Here is a 13,932-nt window from a genome sequence, read left to right on the forward strand (position 1 = left end):
CCCCCCAGGGGTTCCCAGACCATAGGATAGAAACTACTGAGCTAGATAATCCTCTATTCACTCTAGGATCCGCTCAGAGAAGTGACTATCGAGGAGATTCCAGGAGTTCAGAAACCACTGACCACCCTCCACCCTTGGGAGCACCCCTATTGTATTTTCTAATAGAGTGGTCTGAGAGACATCTTGGAACGCTTGTAGGGTTCGCATTTGTGCTAGCTCCATTGTCGGGGTAAAGAAGTAGTCCAACCTGTAATCTGATTGATACAACCCCAAATGCAACATAAAATGCTACTCATGACTGTCTCACCCACCATTCTGCACTCAGTCCCAGTGTGACAGCCCAAGCCGGGAGGGAGGATCTACGTTCAGAGACTCAAAGACCCCTGGTGCCTATCTACGGATTAATGGCCTGTTAACAATCCATCCCCTCGTTGGAGTAGCCTACCGACCTGAGAACAAAAAGATCCGTTAAAGTTTTTGTTGTGTAACTTGTATCAGTGTGGGTGGGACATAGATAAGTATAAAAGCCAAAGGACCTCCTTCCAGTAAGCTTGAAACCAGCACATAGTGACCCGGAGGGTTGTGCTGCACAAGTGTGACTGGCAAGCGTATAGCTGTTTCCCAGAACCATTTCTAAAACCCAAGTGACCCACCCGTGAGAAGGCATGTCCACCCATAAAGACACAGTTAGTTCCCAACAGATGCATTTCTTGTAAAAGGATCAGACTTTCTGGTCGACGCCTTTTCCACTTCGGAAAGAACAGTCAAAACCCTGCCCAACCTAAAAGGGCTCCTTAAGCATGCTGGTGACATTTTTAAGGACACCACTAGAGCCAGGGTGTTAAACCCAAGGATTGAAAAGAAATATAGACCAGTACCTGCGGACCCTGCTTATATATGGGGACAGTTGCCTTTGGACTCATTAGTTGTTTCTAATGCACGTAAGAGAGCAAACTCCCAGACTACAGCTGATGCTTCTCCTCCTGACAAAGAGTAAAAAGTTCTGGAAACTTCAGGGAAAAGGGTGGCTGCGCAGGCGGCTAACATCTGGCGCATTGCCAACACTCAGGCACTCTTAGTCAGATATGACAGGTCCCATTATGATACCCTTGATACACTGTTGTAACACCTACCAGATCAGTACAAGGAGGGTGCAGAACTACTAATTCAAGAAGGGAAGCTTATAACCAATGCTTCCATCAAGTGCGCGCTAGACGCAGCTGACACTGCAGCCAGGGCCATTAACACTAGCGTTATGTTAAGGAGACACGCCTGGTTGAGAATCTCAGGATTCAAACCTGAAATACAAACTTCTATCCTCATTCAGCCAGTTAACCCGGACTTCTTATTTGGACCTGAGGTTGACACCACCCTTAAAAAAATTAAAAAAGATACAGAGACTGCAAAGTCTATGGGGGCTCTGCAGTCACAGCAGTTTCGGGGTGGCTCCTTTCGTCGCTCCAATACTAGTGGCCCCTCAAGAAGCCAGTCCACACAACAGACACAGTACAATAAAGGAGGTACACAATCCACCTACAATAAGAACAACGGGGGTGGATATCGTGGAAACAACATCATGGGCAGAGGCAGAGGAAACAACAGTTCCAGATCCTCTGCCAATAACAAACAGTGACGCCCTGTCACTGCCCCCCAACCATATAACACCTGTCGGGGGGAGACTACAACAGTTCCTGCCAGTCTGGAAATCCATCACGACAGACAGGTGGGTGAGAGACATTGTCCAGTACGGGTATTGTCTGGAATTAACATCCACTCCACCCAACATTCCACCAAGACACCGTCCTATGTCCGCAGAGTACTTACACTTATTGCAGCAGGAGGTCGTCAGCATGCTGCAAAAAGGGGCCATAGAGCTCGTGCCTGTAGAAGACCAAGGCTCAGGGGTGTACTCTCTGTACTTTTTAGTACCCAAAAAGGACGGGTCTCTCAGACCTATTCTGGACCTCAGGCCTCTAAACAGTTACATTCTGTCAGAGCATTTTCATATGCTCACCTTACAACAGGTTCTGCCGTTACTCAGTCAGGGAGACTTCCTCGCAACGCTGGATCTAAAAGATGCGTATTTCCATATACCCATACACCCATCACACAGACAGTATCTCAGGTTCACTATTCAAAACCAACATTATCAGTTCAAAGTCCTCCCTTTCGGAGTAATGACGGCACCCAGGGTGTTCACAAAGTGCCTGGCGACAGTAGCAGCACACCTAAGGAGACAGCACATACATGTCTACCCTTATCTGGACGACTGGCTTGTTCAAGCAAAGACGGCCCAGCAGTGCGCCAGCCACATGTCCCACACCATTCATCTTCTTCACAGTCTGGGATTCTCGCTGAATTATCCGAAGTCACATCTTCAGCCCTCCCACGTGCGACAGTACCTGGGCGCGACAATAAACACTCTGGCAGCCAAAGCTCAGCCAAATTCAGCGAGAATAAACAGCATGCAATTGCTGATACAATAATTCAGACCTCAACACTCGCTTCCAGCAAAAGTGTTCATGCAGTTGATAGGCATGATGGCCTCCTGCATCTTCATAGTCCCGCACGCGAGACTACACATGCGTCCGCTTCAGGAGTGCTTGGCACGTCAGTGGAATCCGGCTCAAGGACAGTTAAAAGACCTAGTGTTGGTGAGCGGTCGGGCATTCAACTCTCTGCATTGGTGGAACCCACAAAACCTTTGCAAGGGCCGACCGTTCCAAGAGCCTTTGCCACAGATTATACTGACGACGGACGCGTCTCTCCAGGGATGGGGAGCTCATGTACTCCACTACACAGTGCAGGGACTATGGACAGCACAGCAAAAGAGGATGCACATCATCCTTCTGGAACTGACCGCAATCTTCATGGCGATGAAAGCATTAAAAGTACACTTGTGCAACAAGGTCGTGTTGATCCGGACGGACAACATGACTGCCATGTACTACATACAGAAGCAGGGAGGAACACACTCTCCACAGTTGTCTCATCTGGCTCAGAGCATGTGGAAGTGGGCCATTCAGAGGAACATCTTCCTCATGGCGGAACACCTCCCGGGCAAGGACAACCAGATGGCGGATCTGCTCAGCAGACACAGCCACCAGATGCAGAGTGGGAGATGCATCCATCAGTACTCCAACCGTACTTTCAGCAGTGGGGTCATCCACAGATAGACCTGTTCGCCACAAGTGAAAACGCAAAATGCCAAAGCTTCGCCAGCAGGTTCCCACATCCACAGTCGCAGGGCAATGCGATATGGATGAACTGGTTAGGCAAATTTGCGTACGCTTTCCCCCCAGCACCTTTAATACCGGTGGTGGCACGCAAACTGAGGCAACACTCGATGACCCTCATCCTGGTTGCTCCAATGTGGTCACGCCAACCATGGTACACCACGTTTCTAGACCTATCCGTGGTACCGCATCAAAGGCTACACCTCACACCCAGGCTTTTGACGCAGAGCCATGGCGACATTCAGCATCCAGATCCGCAACAGCTCAACCTGGCGATCTGGCTCCTGAAGTCTTAGAATTTGGCTACCTCAACTTGCCGCCATAATGTATGAATATCATCAAGGAGGCAAGACGGCCCACAACCAGAGCTTGCTATGCGGCTAAATGGAAAAGGTTTGTCATATATTGTAACAACAATGACATTAACCCACTGGATGCATCTATTCAAAACATTATCTGTTATTTGCTGCACTTATACAGGTGTAATCTGGCGTACAGTTCCATTCGTATACATTTATCCGCAATAACAGCTGATCTTCAAAACAGGCAGCACCTCTCGCTATTCCGAGTGCCTGCCATTAAGGCTTTTCTAGAAGGACTCAAAAGAGTGATCCCTCCCAGACACCTGCCTTCACCAGTCTGGAACCTCAATGTGGTCCTCACCAGACTGATGGGACCACCTTTTGAACCTCTCCACTCTTGTGAGCTTCAGTTTCTAACCTGGAAAGTGGCTTTCCTAGTAGCCATTACCTCACAACGAAGAGTTAGTGAACTCCAGGCCCTAACCATTCAAGAGCCGTTCATACAGGTCCACGCAGATAGGGTTGTATTACGCACCAACCCTACATTCATGCCTAAGGTGATTTCGCAGTTCCATATGAACTAGACCATAGAACTGCCAGTTTTCTTTCCTAATCCAGAAAATGTCGCAGAGAGATCCCTACACACAATAGATGTCAAAAGGGCTCTTATGTACTATATAGACAGAGCTAAAGAATTCAGAAAAACAAAACAGCTTTTTGTTGCATTTTTACCACAACACAAAGGCAACCCCATTTCCAAAGCAGGGATAGCCAGGTGGATCGTTAAGTGTATACAAATTTGCTATGCTAAGACTAAACGCACACTAACCATTCCACCAAGAGCACACTCCACACGTAAATTAGGAGCGTCCATGGCTTTCCTGGGGAATATTCCTTTAGAAGAGATATGTAAGGCAGCCACATGGTCCACCACACATACATTTACGAAACACTACTGCGTAGATGTGCATTCTAAACAGCAGGCAGCTGTAGGACAGGCTGTTCTAAAAACTCTTTCAGACTGCTGCAGCTGGCACGGGCGGCCGCCGATAACAGGAGGGACTGCTATATAATCTATGCACAGATATGAATTCAGCAGCCCACATGCCTCGAATCGAATATGCTACTTACCAGTATGCATCTGTTCTTGGCATGTAGGGCTGCTGACATTCATATTGCCCACCCTCCTCCCCGGCGCCTGTAGCAGCTGTAGCATTCAGAATTACTATGTAGCATGGACATCACTCACTGTATTACACTCCATCTCTGCCACAATGGCGAAAAACAATCTGAAGATTGAGAGGATGCCCATGCGCACTGTAATCCAGGGGAGGAGCCACCTATCTCGTGATACTTCGAAGACTCTTCCTGGACAACAATGTGCAATCATCCGGACCCAACACTAGGCGGCGATCTATGCACAGATATGAATGTCAGCAGCCCTACATGCCAAGAACAGATGCATACTGGTAAGTAGCATATTCGGTACACAACTCTGGGGACACTCCTGTGCGATTCAGTGCCAGTAGTTAGTAAGGAGAGACTACTCACTTAAGGATGAGATAGCAGAACCCAACCCATGTTAGCAGCACTTTTTGAACTCTTTAGACTTGTTTCCGAAGTGTGCAGGCAGGCAGAAACTTAGGATAACAAAAAAATGGACAACTCAGCCATGAGTTGAATTAGTTGATGCTTCAGTTTAGGCACTGGATGTTTGGATTAGGGACAACAAAGGGAATACTTTGAGGGGCTCGGTACCTAATTTTTAAGTTGGACATTTTAACTAACTGTTCATCAGAGGTGTTCCACCAGCATCAAGTGCACTCTAACCTGTCCAGCCCCAGGGAATTGGCCAAGACAACTGTTGAGTGATTTTGTACCGGAGTCCCCAAGATGTCCCTGGTTGGTGACCAGAAGAAAGGCAGTCAGGCCCCCTGTTCAGGGGAAAGAGGGAGGTAAGGATGAAAAGAAAGAGATTCTCAAAGAGTCCTCCACGGATTCAAAGGAGTGGGAGGCGGGTGTTCAGACTAAAAATGAAGTACATATTTATCAGAATCCGGTCTGCTAGGAAATACTGATACCGTTCAATTAAAATAATATAGCAAATAGATTTGGCCCGCTTGGGAAGGGTATGGATTGTTGTGATTGACTTACTCCCTATCCAGATATACTTCCACTGACCAGCATAGTGAAGGACGGAGCTCTGAGGGTACATACAGGTGTGATGGCCCCAATTGGTCTCAATGGATCGGCCCTTATGAGCCGTAGCTTCCCTGTTTTGCCTATGGCATCCATTGATAAGTCAGAGGCATCTGCACCCCAACCTGAACACTGGGAAATTTCCTTACTTTCCTGGAATATAGCAGGTTTCAGTAACAAAAAAGACAGCCTAGCATGGGAAAATTAATTACGAAACGCTGAAATGATTTGCCTATAGCAAACCTGGAAATTAAACTCAATTTTTATATATAAATGGCTCTCGTTCTTTTTCAACACAAGCAGTTCTCTTGAATTCTGGTAGAGCAAAAGGGGACCTCTTAACTCTTATTGCCAACACTATCTCTTTTGATAAGTTTGATTTTGTGAAATGCTCTGCTTACTTCCATATTGTTGTGGCTAGAGGTCGAAAGAGGCTTGATTTATTGTTAATACATTTTTATAACAATAATTTTGCAATCCAATCGAAGTAGTTGATGATTTGAGTCGAATTATGGAGGATTTGCTCCTTCACTATCCCAAACCACTTTTTATCGTTTGGGTTGGTGTTTTTAACACACATATCTGTAAGCACGCTGACTCAAACATATGTGTGGTAACTGGTATTAAGAGGAATATGCTTGACCATTTTAACCACAAAAAATACGGTAACACCTAAATAGTTTGGTGATGGCTTGGGATTTGAAAATTGTCAATCAATTTTGCTCTAGTGCGGGTCAATTGACCCCAACTTTTTATCGGTCACAATGCACCTCGTGCATTCATTTTATGTTGTTCCTGTTGTCGTTAAGTAGCACCCCAAGAACATTGAGGTTGTGATGACCTAACACCGCTATCATGCCTTATTATATTTTTCATTTAAATGGTCCCTCTATGAGAAAGTGGAAATCAAAGTTGTACCCAAACCATCCCTATCTAGGAAAAAGTGATATACTTTTAAATGGGAGAACATAGAGCCTAGTGTAATATTGGCCCAAATGTTGTCCTTGTCTCATCAGGAGATCTGCTTATGCCTAGATCAATCTTCTAATAGTATACAAGTTGTGGCAGCCATAAGTAGTATTTTAACTGACATAAGAGATGCACTAACCCATAAATCTTCCCAGAAAAACTCTGCCATCTAAGTAGTTTGAAAAAAGTTGTTCTCAAGCCTCGGCGGCTCTACGGAAAGCCCTTAATCTGTCTCCAAGGGATCCAAATCGTGTTATAAATCTTAGGTCTACATATAAATTTGCTAGGCTGGAGAGAAATAGGGTGCACTCAGTGGAAGCCTGGGAGAGTTTAATATCATTCTTACTATCTAAAGACAGTAAGGCATTCTGGTCTGCATGAAACATATGAAGACAGTGTACTAAACTGAAAATGGAAAGGAAAACTTGCAGCGAACAACAGTACAGACTGAGAATGACCGATATCAGAAACATCAAAGAGAGAAGAGAGCGCTGAGAGAAACAACAAATGTGTACAGGGTCTATAAAAGTTATTTGTTGAAGACAAACTGTCTCTTTGAGATATTTGTGCATCACAACCTGCGTACGCCTTTCTGTCCCAGACAGAGGGTGATTTGGCTCACTCACAGGAAAGTTAAGTTTTGCCATAGCAGAGGGCACTACTTGCTTCTCAGAGGCACTCTGTTTAAACATTTGTTTATCTTCATTGAGACCTTATAATGAGGGTGGGGCAGCCGTAAATCAGCTGAGATCTCTCTGTCAGAGGGTCTTAATTTAAAGGAATTAATGGCCCATTCAACTCTGAAGGTAGTTTGATGGTTGCTTTGTTTTTCCTCGTATGACTTTTAAACGCACACCTTCAGATTGTGCGCGTGTAAGGAAGGCGCAAGTGCGCACCTAAGCAGGAACATAGGATCCTACCTAATAGCTACATATGTTATCAGCCTCTGAGTTTTTGTACTGGCTGAATGATCATTAGAAATTTCCTAACTGTTTTTGAACAATTTTGTTGGTGAAAATCGCACTCAGGTAATATAGTAATTCAATTTTGTTCGATATGTGTGCAGTGTGAGAATTATGCCTGCTGTGCATATATATATATGAACTAATGATAGTGGCCTAGCCCCTTGTTGGTGACTAGGACTATATCACCCACCAACGCTGTTACAGTATGTACAATCAACAAAGGTTTAATGAAAAATTTCACAAAGGTGATGAATCACATTTTTTCAAAATTCTCTAATCATAGCATCTGATTAGTTGCACAAAAATAAACTAAATAAGTCAATTATACGTATACAAATGTTTCAAATACAATCATTTTGTAACCCAATGCATTTCAGGACCTGCGTCCCTTCCTCAGGGGTTTTCCGTAGAAAAGAAAAAGAAAAAGGAAGCATTTTCAAGAGGTGCATACAAAGGATAGGTCTAATATGTTAGTAATAAACACAAACATTTTTGGTACGTGCTACCTATACCAAGGTGTGAGAAGTGAGTGTGTACACGACAAAAACACTTACTCAATTTCTACGACCAGATACTGCCTCAGGCAGTTGAAGTTTCATGGCTGCATACCAGGATGGAATGAATATAGTTTCTTGGATATTTTTGATTCTTACAGATTCTTTGAACGGTTCCTTTTCTTCGAGAATTGATTCCATTTCATTGAACCACACTGCATTACACCTACATAATCAATTAAGGCTTTGTTGGTCATAACATTTCTATTTGTTTCTTGAAACTTCAACAGCCTGAGGCAGTATCTGGTCGTAGAAAATGAGTAAGTGTTTTTGTTGTGTGCACACTCACTTCTCACACCTTGGTGTAGGTAGCACGTACCAAGAATGTTCGTGTTTTTTACTAACATATTAGACCTACCCCTCATATGCATCTCTTGAAAATGTTTCCTTTTCCTTTTTCTTTTCTACAGAAAACCCCTGAGGAAGGACCCAAGACCTTGAATCTCTAATAATTGCGCGTAGTCCTGCAGCTTTTCAGAGAGCAGACATTTCAGTTCTCTGTTTTGTTAGCAGGACTAATGTCAGCTTAGACTTCTGAGCATAATGCCTAGAAATATGGCGATGTTGCCACATTGTTAACATTATCCTTTCAAAATACTAGTTTTCTAGGCCCTGAACCTTACAGAATAACACAAAGTGTAGTTGTAAAGCACATATTCACCCAGAAGTCTCTTGGCGCTGAACAACAGATGTCTATTGTTTCCCAACTCAATGGTACTCATTTTATCCACCTCAGATGGAAGAAAGGCTGAATGGACCTGCCGGGATTTGAACCTGTGACCATGAGGTCGAACACAGGCCCCTGCAGTGGACACAAGTCCACTGAGCCACCAGACCAGACAATAACGCTCTAAAGATTTATTACTCTCATGTTGGCATACGATCATGCCTGGTTTGTGTTTCATGCATGAATTACAAGTAAAACTCCAACCACACATAACAGTATGGTGCTTTTCTTAATTAGTCTCAGGTGCTCATTTCCCCATTATATTGGAGAAAATGTTTGAGACAGTATATAAATGTATATAAATGTTTGAGACAGTATATACAGAGAATAAAGCTTGGTTGCATCATTTTTGGTTCTCTGAAAAACTTAGATTGGCGAAAGCCAAATGCAAAACGTTAGAGCGGAGGTGGAGACTGAATTATGCCCCTGAACTCAAAGCAGAATATAAAATAGAGATAAAGAAATATCACAAGCTACTAAGGTCAGAAAAGGGCATTTACTTTAAACATAGAATCGAATCAGCAGATAACCCCACCAAAGAACTTTTTGGTATCTACAGAGAACTCACGACCCCATCCAGGCTTGAGGCTCAAGACGTTTACTCTAATGAATTATGCGATCTTGTAGCCGATTATTTTGTGGACAAAGTGGACAAAATTCATGATACCTTCACAGCAAGTAACAATCTGCCAACCAGTTTTGGGACTAATGTAGATATCCCCACACAAAAAACGCGGCTATCATGCTTTACAACGCCAGAAAGAAACGAACTTCTAGGTATTGTTAAAAGCATACAATCCGGATCTCCATCTGACTCATGCCCTGTGGCGCGGTGTAAAGGTGTTATGGAAAGCATGCTAATCGATCATATTAGCCACATGATCACTCTATCTTTTCAAGAGTGTCATGTACTGGAAGCATGGAAGACGGCCCAGGTCATCCCCCTTAAGAAAAAACCTAACATCCCCATTTCACAACTACAAAACCTTCGCCCCATCTCCCTTCTTCCCTTCTGTGCAAAGATTGTGGAGAAAATTGCTAATAGACAGCTCATGAAACATCTAGAAGAAGAAACCCATCTCCACTCATCTCAATCTGGTTTTAGAACCGGCTACTCGACGGAGTCAGCCGTCCTATACTCCACTGAGCGCATTAGGCAGATAGTGGATGAAGGCGAGACAGCAGCATTAGTTTTATTAGATCTGAGTGCAGCGTTTGATACCGTGCTGCACTCCACGCTGCTGTCTCGCCTGATGGAGATGGGGGTGACGGGGTCAGCGCTAGCATGGCTGAAGTCATATCTAGCTGATAGAAGCTTTCAGCTACATTGTCCTCCCTTCAGATCATCCCCGCGCAAGGTAAGCCATGGGGTTCCTCAGGGCTCAAGTTTGAGCCCCACCTTGTTTAACATCTACATGGAACCCCTGGCTCGCGTGGTGGAGGCGTTTGGGGTGGACATTGTTAGCTACGCCGATGACACCCAGTTGGTGTTTAAACTCACACCCGACTGTAGTCAAGATGCCATCAACTTCTCGAACTGTATGTCAGCAGTGGCAGTATGGATGAACGACAACTGCCTGCGCCTTAATGGCGAAAAGACAGAGCTGCTGGTGGTCGGGAGAGCAACATCTTCATGGTCAAGGCTTTGTTGGCCCAGTGAACTTGGGGACCCCCCCATTCCGAGGGAGTCGGTACGTAACCTTGGTGTTATGTTAGACACCGACCTCTCGTATAAGACCCATGTTAATAAAGTCACAGGGAGATGTTTTGGTTTACTCAAGGTTCTGCGTAAGGTCTTAGACCTCCTACCTGCAGTAGCCAGAAAAACCATTGTTCACGCCTTAGTGACTCCTCACCTTGATTACGGCAACGCCATGCTGTTAGGGCTAAGCCAAAAAGCACTTCATCAACTTCAATGCGTGCAAAATGCCGCTGCACGCTTAGTGCTTGGTCTCCCGCGCAGAGCATCAGGGAAGTCTGCATTGGCCAAACTCCACTGGCTCCCCATCAGGGAGCGTATTAAATTTAAAGCCCTTTGCTATGCATACCGCATAGCCCAGAACAAAGGTCCGGACTATCTCAATAACCTCCTGACCATACATCGCCCCACTCGTAATTTAAGATCCTCTGGTGCGATGTTGTTTAAAACTCCTCGTATTCGTAGGGCCAGAATGGGCGGACGCTCATTTAGAAGCTTGGCCCCCAAATACTGGAATGCTCTACCACTGAATTTGAGGATGGAGCCATCTGAAACAGGATTCCGGAGGAAATTAAAAACATTCCTCTTCCCCACTTCATAATCCCGTTCTCTCAGGTCCTTTGTTGAATTTTATCAGTGATTAGCGCGGGGACACACTGTTCTATGTGTAGCCAGGCGCTCTATAAATGTTTTTATTATTATTATTATTATTAAATCCCTCACTGGTCATGGTCCCTCCTTCATTTCTTCTTTGCTTCATCCCTATGTTCCCTCCCGCACTCTTCGGTCATCTCAATTGGCCTTACTTTCTGTCCCCAGATTCAAGCGGAAGAAACACGGTGGCCTCAGGTTTTCTTTCTTAGCCCCGTCTTTTTGGAACACCTTACCTCTTTCTCTTAGGTTGCCCTCCCCCTACACCACATTCAGATCCTCCCTCAAAACTCACCTTTTCACTGTAGCTTATTACTAGCCGTCATTCTGTGTTATGTTATCTTCTGTCTCTCCTCCCTGCTCCCTCTGTATAGCGCCAAGAAACCTAATGGTGTTAGCGCGCTCAATAAGCTAATTTAACATAACATAACATAACATATATAGAGAGAAAGATCTTAGGCCTTTCAGTGATTCTCTGGGAGCCTTTGGTGGTCTAAAACTTGATTTGGTGGTATACTTTGAAGCTTCCCTGGGGTTGGGAGGAAAGACTATTACAGAACAAATTTGTTGCTCACAGTGGGCAAGACATTGTAGTGTGGTTACACATAAAGGATTTTTTACTTGATGTACAAATTACGGTAGAGTAGAAGGTATAATAGGGAAGGCATGAACATAGGGGATATGTTGCTAGAGGTGAAGGACGGAAGCATAGAGATATTCGGGAGAGGTGTAAACAAATTTGCAAGGTAAATTGAAAGAATGAGCTCAGCATGTAAAACATGAGCCAATACAAATTCTACAAATGTCTGACAGAGAGGAGGAGTTATTAAGGCACCTTAGTCCTCTGTTGCTTTTCCACATTATCATGGCCAGAAAAATAAATTAAAGCGAATTGTGTGTGTTATGTAATGTTATTGTTTTTTGTAGTGCGCACAGCTACTCCAGCTAAAGAGCGTCCTGGCGCATTTGAAAAGGAGGTACATAACACAACAGGAGGGAGCAGAAAACTAGAAGGGACCACTCTAAATATAATAGCACATCAAACAAGCAGAAACTAGAAGGGGCAGCTAGAACAGAAAAGTTTTTAGGGCTTTCCGGAAAGCCATGAGATCCTCCAGCAGACGAATTTCCACCGGAAGAGAGTTCCAAGCTGACGCGGCTTTTACGCTGAAAGAGCGACCCCCCATACGGCTGAGCCTATATCTAGGAACTACAGCAAAGGCCTTGCCTTGGGAGCGAAGGGTACGTGTGGGGACATAAATAGAAAGGAAGCGAGACATGATTTCAGGGCCTATGCCGCTCAGAATCTTAAAGGTCAGACAAAGGACCTTGAAGAGTATCCGCTTCCTCACTGGAAGCCAGTGCAAGGAGCGAAGGACACTCGCCACCGAGCAAAATCTGGGCAGGCCGACAATCGCTCTGGCCGCGGCATTTTGTACCCGTTGCAGGCGAGTAAGCTCAGCCTGATTCGCCCCTGCCAGAAGAGAGCTTGCGTAATCCAGGCGAGAGATGACGGTGGCCTGGATTACTAGCTGTCTGGTCGGGGCATCAAAGTATTTGAGGACGGGTCTTAAGCCTCTCAACAGACCAAAACAACAGGCAGCTGTTTTTTTAGTGTGTCCTACAAAGGTAAGACCAGCGTCCAGCCAGACTCCCAGGTTTTTCAACTCTGACACCGGAGTCTGGGTTGGTCCCAGCTCTGGTGGCCACCACTAGTCACCCCATAGTTCCACTCCCCTTCCGACAATCATAACTTCTGTCTTAGTGGCATTAAGCTGGAGACAGTTCCCCGTCAACCAGCTAGCCACCGCCTTCAGTCCATCCTGAAACCTGGGGGCATCTAGTTCCGCATCCCCGCTGAGAGTAACCGCCAGCTGTGTGTCGTCGGCATATGAGACCAAAGTTAGGCCCCACTGCCTGGCGACCTCAGCCAGCGGTCTCACGTACAGATTAAACAACGTGGGACTCAGCGAGGATCCCTGCGGAACCCCCATGGCCAGTGGCTGGAAATTGGACTTGAAGGGAGGGATGGCAACACAGAAGGAACGATTGCCGAGGAAGGAGCGGAACCACTGCAGGGCCTGGCCGCCGACACCAATCTCCTCAAGCCGATACAGGAGGATACTGTGAGAGATCGTATCGAAGGCGGCGCTGAGGTCTAACATACCCATGTTATACCATGTGCATACCCATAAAAGGGCCATTCATTAGCCACTATATACGGCTAGCTGGCTTTGATTGGTGGGCAATGTGTATTTCCAAACTCTGCATACTACCAACTAATGGTTCGGCAAAAACAGCTTTTGTAACTAATGGGTTTTAAAATTTAGAAGTATGCCTTTTCTATGGGAATTGTCTGTTGCAGTTATTCATTGTTGTGCAAGTTAATTAAATGAATGAAAGATACGCTAACATTCCAGGCTAGTGTCTTTATATTTGATAGGATTAAGGAGGAACATATTGAAAGGTAATAGACTGTTTTAGAAGTTGTAAAGCAAAACTGATTGAGATTTTCCAAATGAAAGTGTTTCAAGTCAGAAGTGGAATATTGTGGACACACAATTTCCACAAAAAGGATCAAACCGAAAAGAAGGTTGCTTCAAGTGATTGAGGGAGTTCTTGTACCCACC

General features: G+C 45.0%; 1 protein-coding gene across 10 annotated transcripts in view; it reads left to right on the forward strand.

Annotated features, from left to right (window-relative positions):
- ARMC8 (armadillo repeat containing 8) overlaps positions 1-13,932 on the forward strand; it is a 702,262-nt gene that overhangs the window by 559,227 nt on the left and 129,103 nt on the right. The window lies entirely within an intron of this gene.

This window comes from Lissotriton vulgaris, chromosome 2_1 (genome assembly GCF_964263255.1).
Source record: "Lissotriton vulgaris chromosome 2_1, aLisVul1.2, whole genome shotgun sequence".
NCBI lineage: Eukaryota > Metazoa > Chordata > Amphibia > Caudata > Salamandridae > Lissotriton > Lissotriton vulgaris.